General features: G+C 46.8%; 1 pseudogene; it reads left to right on the top strand.

The window, feature by feature from the left end:
* Positions 1 to 618: 618 nt before the first annotated feature.
* Positions 619 to 2,191, top strand: LOC125537301 (annotated as a pseudogene).
* The last annotated feature ends 16,007 nt before the right edge of the window (positions 2,192 to 18,198 follow it).

The raw sequence follows: 18,198 nt of genomic DNA, 5'->3' as shown, positions 1-18,198 counted from the left end.
ATAACCGTCCCTCAACATGCAACGAAGAATCACTCCAAAGTTCCTATCTAGCGGAGAACATAAGACGGAATTGTTTGTAGGGTATGAAACCACCTCAAAGCTATTCTTTCCGATCAATCTATCCTAGAGTCACTACTAGGAAAATGGTTATACATAGAAGTTTACCAGTAGCGTTTGTTTGTGTCCCCGTGCTACTTGTAATTACCAGTAGCGTTGGGTACAAAGCATGCTACTGGTATGGCTTAGCAGCAGCGTTGGTTTCTTTGAGGCACGCTACTGGTAAATAATTCTCGACCGTGCCCCGCGGACAAACCATAACAATAGCGTGGGTCGTAAACCTTCGCCACTGCTAATGGGATAACCGTAGCGCCGGTGAGACACCCTGCGCTGCCGCTAGCACAGTCCGTCAGTCCCACACCGGACCACCCTCGATCCATTACCCACCCCACCAACCGTCCCAGTTCAACCCCACACCGCATCCATCCCCGATCCAGATTCCCTCCACCTCCTCACCTCTCCTCTGCCGCCGGATCCCCTCCCGGTTCTTCTCCGGAATAAGGCGACGGAGTGAGAAGGGAAAGGGGAAGGGGAAAAAGTGTGTGTCGGCGTGGCGGAGCAATGGCGGACAAGTCGAGCCGGGCGCTGGTGCTATACGCCGCCAGCCACGCGGCGCTGCTTGCCAGGGGCGGAGGGGAGGGGGGAAGGGCCAGCTCGACGCGGTCGGCCCCTGGGGCTCCTCTCCGTCCGCACCCCCGCCGTCAACGGTACCACTTCGCCCCCATCCCCTCTCGCGCTCTGCGCGGTTGCTCTGCTTTGCTTGCCCCCCATTAAACTGAGAGGTTTCTGATCTTGTCTCCCAACCCATAGGATGGAGGGGACAGGAACAGCGACTCAATTCTCGAGCTGGCGCGGCTGCTTGATGTGTACGATGCCCTCTATCCTGCCAAGGTGTGATCCTGCTCTTCGGGTTTGCGTCCAGGCGAAGTAGTTGCAGAGAGGGTTTGAGTATGCGATGCTAATTGTATTTGTTTCACGTTAGGATGGGGAAATTGCCCGGGTGGATCCACAGGAGCTAGTAGTCCCCAAGCTATCCGAGAGGTTCGATGTGTGTGTGATCTTTTGCTTTGATTATTGTCAGTGTATCCATTGTAAATGCTAGGGCTGACTCTGCTGCTGAACATTCAGGTTCATGGGGCTGAGAGCTGCTATGGTTAGCAATTGCCCCAGTGTTAGCTCATTCGCGGCGAATCTTGGCTTCCATGTTTTCGGAACTGAGGATTTTGCCGCGCAGTCAGGTTCTGGCAGCAGTTCTAAGGACACTAGAATAATCGACCGGGCGTTCACTCTGCTGGGATTTGCAGAGGGGAATGTCCAGGATGCGTCCGAATTCGATCTGGTGTTTGTGCATGCCGCAATGGAGAACACAGCCAGCAAGCTTGGGAAATTAGGGATGAAGACGGATCTCAACCGGCTTGACAAATTGGTGGCTTCAGTCATGGAAGCTGCGCCGGTCGGTTCAGCTGTCGCTGCCCATATTCATGTTCTGTATCTTGAGCTATGGATCTGGCACAAATAAGGAAGAGGCATGCCTCATCTTGAACTCTTCAACCGAAACTGATTCCGACTTGAAGTTACTCCGTCCACGCCAGAGCTACACTATGAAAGCAGGAAAGACGTTGGAGGATGTCAGGTAAATGTTGTTCTTGGCTAGCACAAGAAATGTCATAACAGATGTTTTTAAGTGCAATCTTTATTGCAGAAAAATGCTCCTTTAGATTCTGTATGTGTTTGATGTGAGTTGAACCATATCATGGTCTTCCATATATAACCTGTTTGTCATTTCCAGTCAATTTTTGGTGTACAAAATGACTCTGCAATGGCTCGTATCACAACCATTTAGCCATCTCATGAAAGCTAACAGCCACCTTTTGGTTTTGTGAAGTGAAGTTGAAAAATGCCATTCTAATGCATGAAAGGACAGGACTAAATTATTTTACAGTAGATGCTACATCAGTCTATGTGCCATTTTGTTGTGTTATGCACTCAACCATGGAGCAATGTATTGTACAATGGAAGCACATCTGTGTACAATGACACGTCTAGACTTACACAAATAAATTTATTATGCATATCCTCCAGGAATCATCATCCAATGCTACTGGCAAAGTGGCAACAAGGAGTTCTCTTTTGAGGAATTTATAAAGGTCTGCTTTATGCACTTTTTAGAATGTTTTCCTGAATCATAGAAACTTTATCAAATAATACTATATATGCAAGTTTGTTCCCGTGATCCTGTTTATTACTTTGTTTCTTCAGTTGTTTATAATGGACAAACACTGCAGTTCTCCCTTTTCCTAGTGTGGGTACTGGTGCCAGCATTAGAAACATGACGGTACCTTTTTTAGGAAATAGAGTTTGTAGATTAGAATAAGCCATGTAGTATTGATATTAATTCCTTGGGTAGTGGGCAGTTTATGTGATAATATAGTAACTATCGTATTACAAAATTCTCAACCTCCTCTTTTGATTCGTAACAAAATCATTTCGATAGAATGGCAGGGCTTCTCTTCTGTACAACCAACTTTACCCAATTGCTTCCATAGAGCAACTCCAAACTCCGCACTTAGCATCATTGTGTCAGTGGAACACCAATTCAGCACTTAGAATCATTGTATTTTTTTTCATTTAACTTTAGTTTTGTAGGTATGTGACAGATTTATTGCCCATAAGCTTGTGCAACGGTTTTATGACAAAGCCCTTGCGTTTGGTCTAAAGGGCTATGCAAAGCTGTAAGTATCCGGTCCTCAGTTAGCATTTTTACATGACTCTTTTTACCGAATCTCCAGTTTTGATGTCATTCTTACTGTTTTGGTTTTGGTGCTACTGCTATACTCTCCTGTAAATTCCTACTATGTGTATATATGAAACCTAATTTTAGTCCTTTTTAATAAATTAAATTCTCACTTGAGGACAAAAGATAGACCTTGTCTACCTACCCTTGTTCAGTGATGCCATTTTTTTGTAGTTCTAATTCTTCTAGGTAGTACTAACAAAGAGCAGACCAAATGATTTCTTCAGGAAAGAGGAAAAGCCCATTAACTTTAGAATTCATTTGTCAAGTCTGTGAACTGGCAGGTATATATGTTCAGGCTTCAGTTTGTATAGTCACTATGCTCTACCAACAGTAGATTCATGGACTTTGTTATCTTTGAAAACGTGAAAGATATCAAGGTATTGAAGTGACTACTTAGAAAAATGGATAGATAGAAAATTACCGAAAGAATTATGCCTCTAACTCCTTATGTGCTTCGTAGGTGCTGTTTCTTTTTAGGGCTTCCAACACAACAGAATTGCTTCTAATCTTTTGCATTATATTTTGTCATGGAAGTAGCTATGTGTTGCTTCAGTGTGTAGTTAAGTTGTGCATTATGGCTTAAATAAGAATCTCAGAAAAAAATTGTAGCACATTGGCATTGACATGTACCGCATTGTTTTTCCATGTCATTCTTCTGAAGAATCTGAAGTTTCTAAATCTCTGTTGGTAATGATGCAGGCTTGTGGTGGCGACACTGATGGTCGTCGAGAGGTTCATGGACTGGATGGTGTCGTGGCTGCCGATGGATTCCTTCGTCCGCTGGTGGTGAGGCACGAGCACGACATCGATCGAGGCCTGTTGGAGCTGAGGGTCAGGGTGAGGGACGTGACGGCGTCACAACTCAAGGCGGCGGCCGCCATCGGTCAGGTGTGGCTCGCGAGGCTGCTCAGCGTGTTTCGCCGCAGCTGCAGGCCACGTGATCAGGTCGGGCAGGCTTCGCACATTGACTAGGCACACAACACTATGTGATAGGAATTATACATGAGTTTCCGCTAGCTACAATGAGAAATTGTATGATGGTAGATACGACAATTGTGTGACAAAATGGAATTCCTAATAAGTTACTAGTAGCATGGGGAGGAAACTGGGCGCTACTAGTATATAGGATACTAGTAGCATTTGTAGTTTACCAACGCTACTACTATTTCATTACTGGTAGCGTGTGTACGTAATAGCAGTAGCGCAGGTGGAACACGCTACTAGTAACTTTTTTAGCTGTAGCGTAGGGTAAAAAATGCGCTACTGCTAAAATTTAGTTGTAGTGATGTAGCAGTAGCGCGGGTGCACGCGCTACTGGTATGCAAAAAACCTACGCTACTGGTAGATTTTTTCCTAGGAGTGAGTTCATACTAAAATAACACGAAGCTATTCTTTCCGATCGATCTAACCAAGACTTCGTACTAAAATAACACCAAAGCAATATCAGAATCATAATATTCAATCCAACACAAAGAACTTCAAAGAGTGCCCCAATATTTCTACCGGAGAAACAAAGACAAGAATGTGCATCAACCCCTATGCGTAGATTACCACAATGTCACCTTGGCAATCCGTGAGTTGAGTGCCAAAACATATATCAAGTGAATCAAAATAATACCCCATTGTCACCACGAGTATTCATTTGCAAGACATATATCAAGTGCTCTCAAATCCAATAAAGTATTCAATCCGATAAAACGAAATATGAAAGATAAAACTCAATTCATCACAAGATAGAGAGGGGAAAACACCATATGATCCGACTATATTAACAAAGCCCGCGATACATCAAGATCGTGACATCTCAAGAACACGAGAGAAAGAGATTAAGCACATAGCTACTGGTACAAACCCTCAGCCCCGAGGGTGGACTACTCCCTCCTCATTGTGGTGGCCGCCGGGATGATGAAGATGGCCACCGGAGATGATTCCCCCCTCCGGCAGGGTGCCAGAACGGGGTCTAGATTGGTTTTCGGTGGCTATAGAGCCTTGTGGTGGCGGAACTTCTCCTCTAGGATTATTTCTGATGGTTTCTGTCAGGACCCTGATCCTAAGTCACACCGATCTAGCATGTAACACATCATATCACTTTGCGGCCTCACGCATGGTATTCCCACGGGTGCCACCTTACCTGGCCCAGGACCGTTTGCGCCTTTTGGCTCACGTATATGATAGTGTCGCTAGTATCCACATGACAGAGAACCCGGGCCGACATGACTAGTCGTGAACCCAAAGTGGCGCTAACTTACGGGAACAGGCATACATGAACCAGCATCGAACGTGTCGGTCATCAGCGTGTGAATCCAGGCTGTAGCAACTGGGCTAACAGGACTCCGAGAACCCGGGCTGTAGCAGGCTAGCAGGACTCCGGAAGTCACCGCGTGACATTTCCCCGAAGGGACAGACACAGGAATGAAGTGGATCACATGCCGCCCATTCTAAGTGTTCCAGAGCAGTAGTAACTGGGCTAGCAGGACTCCGGTAAACCGGGTTGTAGCGGACTACCATGGCTTACTGGAAGCACTAGACTACATTTCCCCATAAGAGAGGCTACCAAGGATAGACAACTAGGTTGTCGGATCCCACACATACCAAGCATTTCAAATCATACACACAATATGCTCGATATGTGCAAATACAACATGGCATCACAACAAACCTCTACAACTCAAAGTATTTATTCATTAGGCTCCGAGGAGCCAAGTATTACAAACATGGTCTCGTGACCCCACATACAGAGCATACAAGCAACAAGCACATGCCGAAGCTTAACTTGTTTGAGTACAGACAACTACAAATGAAAAAGGCTGAGAAGCCTGACTATCTACAAGATCCTGCCGAGGGCACAAGATCGTAGCTGAGGTAACAAGCTAAACATCGAAGTCCACGCGGAACTACTAGCGAGACTGAAGTCTCTCTATAAAACATAAATTAAGCAAACGTGAGTACAAATGTACCCAGCAAGACTTACATCAGAACTAACTACATATGCATCAGTATCAACAAAGGGATGGTGGGGTTTAACTGCAGCAAGCCAGTTTTGACTCAGTGGCTATCCTGAACTACATATGCAAGTAACTCTTTTGAGGTGGCGCACACGAGTCCACATATTCACCATAACAAGACACCACTATGGATCCGCTCCCGTCTCCCTACGAGAAGGTCATCCATAGCACTCACGCTTATCTTGCGAGTTTTAGAGTATCCACTTCAAGTTATCTATGAACTATACAGGCAAACCAGAAGTCCTTTACCACGGACACGGCTATTCGAATAGATCATTTATAACCCTGCAGTGGTGTACTTCTTCACACATGTTTCCACCACTTAGCGTCTGCACATGGCATGTGCTCGGCAGACTTCAAGCGAAAGCTGACGTGGGTGTAGACCACGACCTAACTAACCACACAAGTCTCTAGTCCAGGTTTATCGCCTATTCGGGTTCATCCGCAAGGAGATCCGGTCGGGGTTTCGCTCACAGCCCGAAACGATGTGTGCAGGGTTCCCGAGACACCAAACGGGCGACTCGGTACACCGGGCCATGGTGTATCTACCGCATCATAGCCCACCCCTAGGGTCAGCGCTACGCACGGCCTCCAACACATATGCTACAAACACCAGAAACTACTTGCAACTCTTGGACAGAGGACAAGGGCGGTTAATAAGTCGAGCGGGGTCATATTTCAGGGCCCAACATGCGGTAGTAGCTTTTCATGGATCACAAACACAGAACTCAGTTCCTGAGGACGGTTTCAGTGAGACAAGCCACCATGTACTCCTACATGGCCTCTCACCGCTACCTTTACCAAATCGTGTTCACACACTTAGCTCATACACCGTACGACATGTTCACCACTTTCCAATTCATCCCCGATGAATCAGACCTGACTCAACTCTAAGCAGTAGCAGGCATGACAAAAAAGCATGAATGAGTAGGCACATCAGGGCTCAAACAACTCCTACTCATGCTAGTGGGTTTCATCTATTTACTGTGGCAATGACAGGTCATGCAGAGGAAAGGGGTTCAACTACCGCAGCACGTAACAATTGAAGCATTGTTGTCCTAATGCAGTAAAAGAGAGCAAAAGCGAGAGAGTGGGATTGTATCGGAATGAACAATGGGGTTTTGTTTGCCTGGCACTTCTGAAGATAGTATAGCTCTTCATCGGTGTCATCGAACTCATCGCCGGATCAACGTCTACTGAGGGGGAACAAATACCAGCAACAGAGAGGAAACACAATCAATGCAATGCACAATATGATGCATGATCATGACATGGCAATATGAGTGTGTTGGGCTAATGCAACTACAACCAGATGGGTTTGAGCCATTTTAAATGAAAGGTTCAACCCCAAACTCATCTTATGAATTTAAATAGTGCTTTATCATGTTTTGATATAAACAACAGGGTTAAGTTGCTTTAATATGCATGAAACTAGTACAGATGGATAGATTTGATTTTCTGATCATTTTTCATATATAAATCTTTGCATTTGGAGTTACAGATTAATTTCTATGATTTTGTGAAGTTTAGGTCTTTTTCTAGAATTTCTGGTTATTTTGAAAATAAACTAATTCCAGAAAAGATTAACTGCATCAGCACAGCCTCAGCATGACGTCAGCGAGTCAACAGGGCTGGTCCCGACCAAACCTGACTAGTGGGGTCCACTAGTCAGTGAATCAGTGCTGGTTACTATCGCGGACAGGTGGGGTCAGGTCAACAGCCACATCAGCAAGTCAACACTGACGTGTGGGGTCGGTCAACGTGTGACGTGGCTAGGTCAAACTGACCCGTGGGGCCCGTGTGGTTAGTTTAATCCAAACAGGAGCTAAACCAGGGTTAATTAGGCAGCGGGGCCCACATGGCAGTGGCTCTAGGGTGTTTAGCGGGGTCATTAGTGCTAACAAAACCAGCGCCACGTCAGCAATAACGTCAGCGACCAAACGCACGGCGGTGGCGCGCCGGAGTTGCTCGGAACGGCGCTATAGAGCACCGTTTTCGCGCGTGGTTTGCGGCTACGTTGAGCTGGCGGTATTGCGCATCTTCTGGGGCAAATGCCAGGAGCCGTGGTGGCCTATAAAGACAGCAGTGACGACAGAGGCGACGGCCAGAGCTCTGGCTTGAGCGGGCGCGAGGCTGCGGTGCGCTGGGAAAGCAGATGGCGGTGGTGTTGGCTTCCTGCAGAGGTGTTGAGCATGGCGACGTGCGCGGATGTGAGCTGCGGTGGCTCACACCATGTCGGTGCCTTGGCCGGCGGCGACCGAAGCTACGGTGGGAGCTCGCTGGGCTGCGCTACAGGCGGCGGCAGGACGCATGAAGGCTACGAGAAGATAGCCCGCACACGACCGCTTCTAGCTAAGCACTTGGAAGGTCACGGGGTCGCCGGATAAGACGACGGCGAGCACATCCGCGGTGGCCGGCGTTCGGGTGCGAACGGAGTCGATGCTATGGTGCACTAGGGAAGTAGCCGGTGGGTTCTACAAGCTCCTGGTGGTTCACCGAACACGATGACGCGCTCGGGCCTGAGCTGCGGTGGCCCTGGCCACGACGGTGAGGAACCACAGCGGCGGTGAGCTCTCGGGTCCAGTGGTAGTGTCTACGGTACGCGATCGAGGGAAATAGGAGAGGGGAACAACGAGGTGCTCACGGCGAATCTTCTGGTGCGGTTGTTGAGATCGGGGAGGCACGGACAATTACGTAACGGCGATGGTGATCCGGCGGCCGTGCTCCGGGAAGACGGGTCAATGGCGAGGCGATAGGGAAACCGGCAACGCCTGGCTCGACGGAGAGGTAGCAGGCAATGAGTCAGAGCCTATGGGCTTGGCGGTTGGTTGAGGGACAGCCAAAGAGCGTGGTGGCAGTGAGCGGCGGCGATGGTCGTGCTCGGGTGTGCGTGAGTGAGAGAGCCAGAGAAGAGGGAGAGTGAGCGAGGCGGTCAGCGGGATCGGGACGGCACGTGGAAGTCGTCCACGTGTCCAGGGGCTCATCGGCAAGTAGGAGGTGGCTGCAAGTGTGCCGGCACGTGACGAGCACGCGCCCTCCTGCCCACTGGCAGGAGGTGGGAGACGACTGGCAGAAGGCCTGGTGGGCTGGGCCGCACAGTGCCAGGCCAGGTGGGTTGGGCCAGGTAAGTGGCCAGGTAACTTCTCTCTCTCTTCTAATTTAGTTTATGTTTTCTATTTTTCTGCAATTGTTTTGACTTATTTTTAATTGCTAAGGCATTTTCAAAAACCCTGAAAATAATTGTGGGCTCTGTTTGGAATATTTCCAACAGCCCTCACTTAAGTTCAGAATTATTTGGACATTTAAAATATTATATAGCATTTAAATGCCCAAATGCAAATAGAGTATGATTTAAATCCAGTGACCTTAGGATGTCCTAGAAAATTGTGCACCATTTTTTCAGAGGTTTAGGACCAAGGCAAAGATGATGAACATTTTAGAAGGGTATTTCAGGTTCATTGAAAAAGTATTTCAGTAACCCTAGTTGGATTAAGTGGTGCTGGGGTTTCTGTCATCCCCATTTCAAGTTTCTAAGAAATTTAAACATGATGCATCACTTTAATGCAAGCACTAGGCAGACCAGAACTAGGGATGTGACAACTCACCCCCACTAAACAAGAATCTCGTCCCGAGATTCAAGTGTAGGGTAAAAGGAAGAGGGGACTCGAGCTATCAAAATCTTCATGATCCAACTGCCCTTCTGAAAGATGTTGATTATTGCATCATATTGATCTTTGACGTCTTTTCCTTCGAGATCTTCATCCAACATGATGACGACAAAAAGAAACTCTACAAGAATCAATCTTCTTGAAGATCGAGCACTCAAGATCAACTCATGGAGTGAGACGTAGGAACATCTCTTGAGTTGAGACAGTGGATGGAAAGAAACAGATGACGAAGGCTCAATTTGGTAGGCAAGAATCCCACGCCTAAGTAAGACGGTGCATAGGTTTCAAATTAGCGAGGAAGTAATTTCCACGATTCCATAACGGAATACCTTAGGGAAGGTGACTCGTAGAATTATTCCCTTAAGTGGCAACAATAATTACTTTTGATACATAGATCATTGAGACTATTTATACGAACCTAAGGCAATCACAATCGATCATTTGAAGGAGTTCAAAAGAATGACATACTCGGACTAGAATGGATGATGTGGACTACCTTGTTGAAGACAACGCAATGGATGATTTTGCTTATTATAGGAAATGGATGGGACCCGTGGTAAGTCCACTTTTGAAGATGATCTTGGACATCAATTGCTGAGAAGGGCAGCCCATGGGAAATTGGCACAATGGCAGTGCAAGCTAGGAACAAAATGCTAATGCTGGGAATGTTCCAACCATCATATATGCCTGAGATTCAGATCCGATTGGTGATAGGATACTTCAGACTCAGCATGTCTGAAAAGAAAGTTTGCAACACAAATCGACGAGATGACGTTGCGAGATTCTCAGGAAATGAACTATGATAGTAAGCTCCAAAACATGAGCTGGTTCTGCTACACACATGTGAACACGCTGTCCCAGACAAGCATGATCACATGGTAGTCTTGCAATAAAACACTACCGAGTTCTGATTGGGAACCATCATTGAGATAACGAAGTCTTATGCATATCCGTCCGGGCCCTTCAGGATTAGCGCATGAACTTCTTTTCTTTGAACAAATCAATCAGTGGCTTGGTGTGCTAGGGAATACATATGGAGTGGAGGTAATTAATCTACCAAACCATAGAATACATTCGCACATGCATAATTGACTTGGGATGGTACCAGAGGAAACAAAAACAATCTTTCTCGAACTCACGGCGGCAACTTGCACCAAATGCACATGAATTCGAGGAAGTCACTTCTTCCACCCAAGCATAAGCTTCCTGAACGGAACACGAAGGCATTTCTTACAAAGTTTCCAACACTAGGTTGATGTTCAACATGAATCATGGAGGAGACAAAATGCTGCTGATGGGCTCAACAGCAACTCATCGGAATTTTCCATATCACTGGAATTCCACCATTATGTGAGCAATGTGATAGTATTGTTCAAACCAAAGGATGTAATGGTGTATGCTCGAGGAACAACCACGAGTAAGACAACATTATGAATATCGTTGGTTCTAACTTGATTTGACGATAGCCCACACTCAAATCAAGGTTTGGACAAGATGATAGATTCAACAACCGATCACGAGGAACAATCGATGAAGATATCATCTCTCGTCAACACACACAGAAACACAAGGATATCCCTTTGGAATGAACTAAGTTAGGCAAGCTTTTATCTTCCAACTCTCCAAGTTGTTGCTTAGCTTAACCAACTAGCTTAGGGGTATCCAACATAGATTCTTGGAGAAAGGGGTGGCTACAAGAAACCAACTTGGTCATGTACTCAACATAGCGGTCAGGTGACAACCTGGTAATACTTCCAAGAAGATATTCGGGAAATCATGAACCACCGATATGTTACTAAGCTCGAGAACAATCTTGCTTTTCAGGACAAGACGATATGATCGAAAGAGCAAGGAACTTCACACAATCCAAACTCATTGATCGAAGAGTGTACCAGGAAAATGGACTAGGTAGCACGATCAATCTTAGGAAGATGACTCGGTGCCCAGCATGCTAACAATGAGAGTATTACCCATTTAACTACCCAGCAACGCGATTGCTAGGAGTATTGATTTCACACATCATATAGTTCATTTGTCGGCATTTCGGTTACAATAACACGGAGACCGAGAAATGAATGGTGATGGCAAGAAGTATCACTGCATCAATAATTCATAAGAGGATGTGCAATTCTCATGATACCCTTGTTATGAAAGAGGGTGATACTCCGAGGTAGAATAAAACAAAAGCTAGATTGGCATTTTGATCTGTGGATTACAACTGCTTTGACCCAATCCTCGAAGTGGACAAGGTACTGGAGTGTGTTTCTCCTAGTCATTCCAGAATAGAATGGCTTGACGGACCACAAGAATAATAGGCATCGATAACACAAATGCACACATACTCTTGACTACCAATTGATAGACAAAGGTTGGAAAACAACTAAAGAGGGACAACTCAAAGGAACATGCGATTTTCTAAGTTGTGGGTGCATAGATTAGCATGTCGAACGAGTTCAACATATTTCTCTGGATAACCCATGCAGAAAGGTAGAACTGGCAGAGTCACAACATAGAATCGAGAACTCGTCAAGAGCACTCTGGTTGTGATCTTTCGGTTCAACAAGGAACTTCTGTCATAAGTAGTTCATGGTATTTTGAAGAAAGAAATACCACGAACATCGAGGTCTATCACAAAGGTTGCTAATATCCTAAAGGAACGAGCAACACTATCAACAGAAAGTAAGTAGAGCGAATCTTGGGTTCAGGAACCCAGAGATGGAATACCTACTAGCTAATAACATCACGAGATGCTTTCGAGAATGGTGACGAGATTCATCACACTGGAAACACAAAACATGGCTAGATTACCCGGTGATCCTCTAAGACGCCTAGGGTCATAGTAATAGTTCCAACATCTATACCGAGGTAATGAAGTACCTCAACACACTGGTTAGTGTGGTTAATCTGGCCCAAAAGAACGTCGGGAACGGAAAGAAGGGAGTTGCAAATGCATCAGGTTATTTAGAAACCTGGGATGACTCGGACAGCATAACTGTTGTAAATGCTCGAAAAGATTTGAGACATCCTGCAAAATGGTGGCATAGCCACTCAACATCACAATATCAAGGTTCCAAGATCAACTATGAACACACGGAAGTAGTAGAAACTGAACTGGGGCTTGAATCCATCAATCCTATAGGTCTATGGCTTAGTAACACGTGATCCTGATAGAAAGAAGAGGAAGCCTAGTTCTTAATCCCCATAGAGAAGAAGAGGTTGACTCAAATCAGAAGGGCATAAGGTAAAGGAGTAAAAAGAGCCTTATGTTCCCTTCCCCAATCAATTCCCTTATATAACTAAAGAATTTCTAGACTCACCTTCGACCAGTTTGGCTTGGTAATCCTATAGGCAGTCAGGCTCTGATACCAAAGCTATCAGGACCCTGATCCTAAGTCACACCGATCTAGCATGTAACACATCATATCACTTTGCGGCCTCACGCACAGTATTCCCACGGGTGCCACATTACCTGGCCCGGGACCGTTTACGTCTTTTGGCTCACGTATATGATAGTTTCGCTAGTATCCATATGACAGAGAACCCGGGCCGACATGACTAGTCGTGAACCCAAAGTGGCGCTAACTTACGGGAACAGGCATACATGAACCAGCATCGAACGTGTCGGTCATCAGCGTGTGAATCCGGGATGCAGCAACTGGGCTAACAGGACTTCGGGAAACTGGGCTGTAGCAGGATAGCAGGACTCCGGAAGTCACTGCGTGACATTTCCCCGAAGGGACAGACACAGGAACGAAGTGGATCACATGCCGGCCAGTCTAAGTGTTCTGGAGCAGTAGTAACTGGGCTAGCAGGACTCCGGTAAATCGGGATGTAGCAGACTACCATGGCTCAGTGGAAGCACTAGACTACATTTCCCCATAAGAGAGGCTACCAAGGATAGACAACTAGGTTGTCGGATCCCACACATACCAAGCAATTCAAATCATACACACAATATGCTCGATATGTGCAAATACAACATGGCATCACAACAAAACTCTACAACTCAAAGTATTTATTCATTAGGCTCCGAGGAGCCAAGTATTACAAACATGGTCTCATGACCCCACATACAGAGCATACAAGCAGCAAGCACATGCGGAAGCTTAACTTGTCTGAGTACAAACAACTACAAATGAAAAAGGCTGAGAAGCCTGACTATCTACAAGATCCTGCCGAGGGCACAAGATCGTAGCTGAGGTAACAAGCTAAATGTCGAAGTCCACGTGGAACTACTAGCGAGATTGAAGTCTCTCTGCAAAACATAAATTAAGCAAACGTGAGTACAAATGTACCTAGCAAGACTTACATCAGAACTAACTACATATGCATCAGTATCAACAAAGGGATGGTGGGGTTTAACTGCAGCAAGACAGTTTTGACTCAGTGGCTATCCTGAACTACATCTGCAAGTAACTCTTTTGAGGTGGCGCACACGAGTCCACATATTCACCATAACAATACACCACTATGGATCCGCTCCCGTCTCCCTACGAGAAGGCCATCCATAGCACTCACGCATATCTTGCGAGTTTTAGAGTATCCACTTCAAGTTATCTATGAACTATACAGGCAACCCAGAAGTCCTTTACCGCAGACATAGCTATTCGAATAGATCATTTATAACCCTGCAAGGGTGTACTTCTTCACACATGTTTCCACCACTTAGCGTCTGCACACGACATGTGCTCGGCAGACTTCAAGCGAAAGCTGACGTGGGTGTAGACCACGACCTGACTAACCACACAAGTCTCTAGTCTAGGTTTATCACCTATTCAGGTTCCATCCGCGAGGAGATCCGTCCGGGGTTTCACTCACAGCCCCAAACGATGTGTGCAGGGTTCCCGAGACACCAAACGGGCGACTCGGTACACCGGGCCACGGTGTATCTACCGCATCATAGCCCACCCCTAGGGTCAGCGCTATGCACAGCCTCCAACACATATCCTACAAACACCAGAAACTACTTGCAACTCCTGGACTGAGGACAAGGGCGGTTAATAAGTCGAGCGGGGTCATATTTCAGCGCCCAACATGTGGTAGTAGCTGTTCATGGATGACAAACACAGAACTCAGTTCCTGAGGACGGTTTCAGTGAGACAACCCACCATGTACTCCTACATGGCCTCTCACCGCTACCTTTACCAAATCGTGTTCACACAGTTAGCTCATACACCGTACGACATGTTCACCACTTTCCGATTCATCCCCGATGAATCAGACCTGACTCAACTCTAAGAAGTAGCAGGCATGACAAACAAGCATGAATGAGTAGGCACATCAGGGCTCAAACAACTCCTACTCATGCTAGTGGGTTTCATCTATTTACTGTGGCAATGATAGGTCATGCAGAGGAAAGGGGTTCAACTACCGCAGCACGTAACAGTTGAAGCGTTGTTATCCTAATGCAGTAAAAGAGAGCAAAAACGAGAGAGTGGGATTGTATCAGAATGAACAATGGGGTTTTGCTTGCCTGGCACTTCTGAAGATAGTATAGCTCTTCATCGGTGTCATCAAACTCATCGCCGGATCAACGTCTAATGAGGGGGAACAAATACCGGCAATAGAGAGGAAACACAATCAATGTAATGCACAATATGATGCATGATCATGACATGGAAATATGAGTGTGTTGGGCTAATGCAACTACAACCAGATGGGTTTGAGCCATTTTGATCCAAAGGTTCAACCCCAAACTCATCTTATGAATTTAAATAGTGCTTTATCATGTTTTGATATAAACAACAGTGTTAAGTTGCTTTAACATACATGAAACTAGTACAGATAGATAGATTGGATTTTTCTGATCATTTTTCATATATAAATCTTTGCATTTGGAGTTACAGATTAATTTCTATGATTTTTTGAAGTTTAGGTCTTTTTCTGGAATTTCTGGTTATTTTGAAAATAAACTAATTCCATAAAAGATTAACTGCGGCAGCACAGCCTCAGCATGACATCAGTAAGTCAATAGGGTTGGTCTCGGTCAAACCTGACCAATGGGGGTCCACTAGTCAGTGAACCAATGCTGGTTAGTGTCGCTAATAGGTGGGGTCGGGTCAACAGCCACATCAGCAAGTCAGCACTGACGTGTGGGGTCGGTCAACGTGTGATGTGGCCAGGTCAAACTGACCCATGGGGCCCGTGTGGTTAGTTTAATCCAATCAGGAGCTAAACCAGGGTTAATTAGGCAGTGGGGCCCACATGGCAGTGGCTCTAGGGTGTTTAGCGGGGTCATTAGTGCTAACTAAACCAGCGCCACATCAGCAATAACGCCGGCGACCAAACGCACGGCGGTGGCGTGCCGGAGTTGCTCGGAACGGTGCTATAGAGCATCGTTTCGCGCGTGGTTTGCGGCTACGGCGAGCTGGCGGTATTGCGCATCTTCTGGGGCAAACGCCAGGAGCCGGGGTGGCCTATAGAGATGGTAGTGACCACGGAGGCGGCGGCCGGAGCTCTGGCTCGAGCGGGCGCGAGGCCGCGGTGCGCTGGGAAAGCAGATGGCGGTGGTGTTGGCTTCCTGCGGAGGTGCTGAGCATGGTGACGTGTATAGATGTGAGCTGCGGTGGCTCACACCACGTCGGTGCCATGGCCGGCGGCGACCAAAGCTACGGCAGGAGCTCGCTGGGCCGCGCTATAGGCGGCGGCAGGACGCGTGAAGGCTACCAGAAGATAGCCTGCACACGGCCCCTTCTAGCTGAGCACTCGGAAGGTCACGGGGTCGCCGGATAAGACGACGGCGAGCACATCCGCGGTGGCCGGCGTTCGGGTGCGAACGGAGTCGATGCTATGGTGCACTAGGGAAGTAGCCGGTGGGTTCTACAAGATCCTGGTGGTTCACCGAACGCGATGACGCGCTCGGGCCTGAGCTGCGGTGGCCCTGGCCACGACGGTGAGGAACCACGGCGGTGGTGAGCTCTCGGGTCCAGTGGTAGTGTGTTTACGGTAGGCGATCGAGAGAAATAGGAGAGGGGAAATGACGAGGTGCTCACTACGAGTCTTCTGGTGCGGTTGTTGAGCTCGGGGAGGCACGGACGATGATGTAATGGCGATGGCGATCCGGCGGCCGTGCTCGGGGCAGGCGGGTCGATGGCGAGGTGACAGGGCGTCCGGCGATGCGTCGCTCGACGGAGAGGTAGCAGGCAATGAGTCAGAGCCTATGGGATTGGCGGTTGGTTGAGGGATGGCCAGAGAGTGTGGTGGCAGTGAGCGGCGTTGACGGTCGTGCTCGGGTGTGCGTGAGTGAGAGAGCCAGAGAAGAGGGAGAGTGAGCGAGGCGGTCAGCGGGATCGGGACGCCACGTGGAAGTCGCCCACGCGTCTAGGGGCTCGTCAGCAAGCAGGAGGTGGCCGTGCGTGTGCTGGCGCGCGGCGAGCACGCGCCCTCTTGCCCACTGGCAGGAGGTGGGAGACGACTGGCAGAAGGCCTGGTGGGCTGGGCCGCACAGTGCTAGGCCCGGTGGGCTGGGCCAGGTAAGTGGCCAGGTAACTTCTCTCTCTCTCTCTTCTAATTTAGTTTCTGTTTTCTATTTTTCTGCAATTGTTTTGACTTAATTTAAATGCTAAGGCATTATCAAAAACCCTGAAAATAATTGTGGGCTCTGTTTGGAATATTTCCAACAGCCCTTACTTAAGTTCAGAATTATTTGGACATTTAAAATATTATATAGCATTTAAATGCCCAAATGCAAATAGAGTATGATTTAAATCCAGTGACCTTAGGATGTCCTAGAAAATTGTGCACCATTTTTGTCAGAGGTTTAGGACCAACGCAAAGATGATGAACATTTTAGAAGGGTATTTCAGGTTCATTAAGTATTTCAGTAACCCTAGTTGGATTAAGTGGTGATGGGGTTTCTGTCATCCCCATTTCAAGTTTCTAAGAAATTTAAACATGATGCATCACTTTAATGCAAGCACTAGGAAGACCAGAACTAGGGATTTGACAGTTTCTCTATTTATAGGATTTTTGGCGTCGATTTCACGCGAAGATGGGCCTCGAGGTGAGCACAACCCACCGGGGCAAGCCGGGCCCACCAGGCGCGCCCTGGTGGGTTGTGCCCTCCTCGTGGCTCTTCTGGCCCTCCCACGAATCTTCGGGGGTCTCTTTTGTTCCAAAAAAAATGTCAAAAAGTTTCAACTCATTTGGAGAACTTCCATTTCTGCACAAAAAACAACATCGCAGTAGTTCTGCTGAAAACAGCGTCAGTCCGGGTTAGTTCCATGCAAATCATACCAAAACCATATAAAATTGTTGTAAACATGGCATCAATACTTCATAAATTATAGATACGTTGGAGACGTATCAGTAGTTAGTACGTAGTACTAACACACACACGCTGTTAAAAAACACACACGCACACACACAGGTTCAAAGAATTGGAATATCGTGGGAGTAGGAAGCCACGGGAAGTGAGATAAGTGGAGTACATACAAGAAGAGAAGAGGTACACGCACGTCCATCGGAGACACAGTCCTTGCCTTGCACTATAGCATTTAGAACACATAAAAAGAAGCCAATAATAAAAAAATAGCATGTATTAGTAGTTTACTACTTCCTGACTAATCTCATTTTCTTCGTTTTACCATATTGTACAGTCTTATTTTCACTCCTTTCCACCACATGCTCACATTCCAAGGTGCATTAAATTGATGCATGCAAGGATTAAAAG

Source organism: Triticum urartu, chromosome 2, assembly GCF_003073215.2.
Source record: "Triticum urartu cultivar G1812 chromosome 2, Tu2.1, whole genome shotgun sequence".
In the NCBI taxonomy this organism is placed as follows: Eukaryota; Viridiplantae; Streptophyta; class Magnoliopsida; order Poales; family Poaceae; genus Triticum; species Triticum urartu.
The sequence above is the reverse complement of the archived record's forward strand: the minus strand, read 5'-3'. Positions and strand labels throughout refer to the sequence as shown.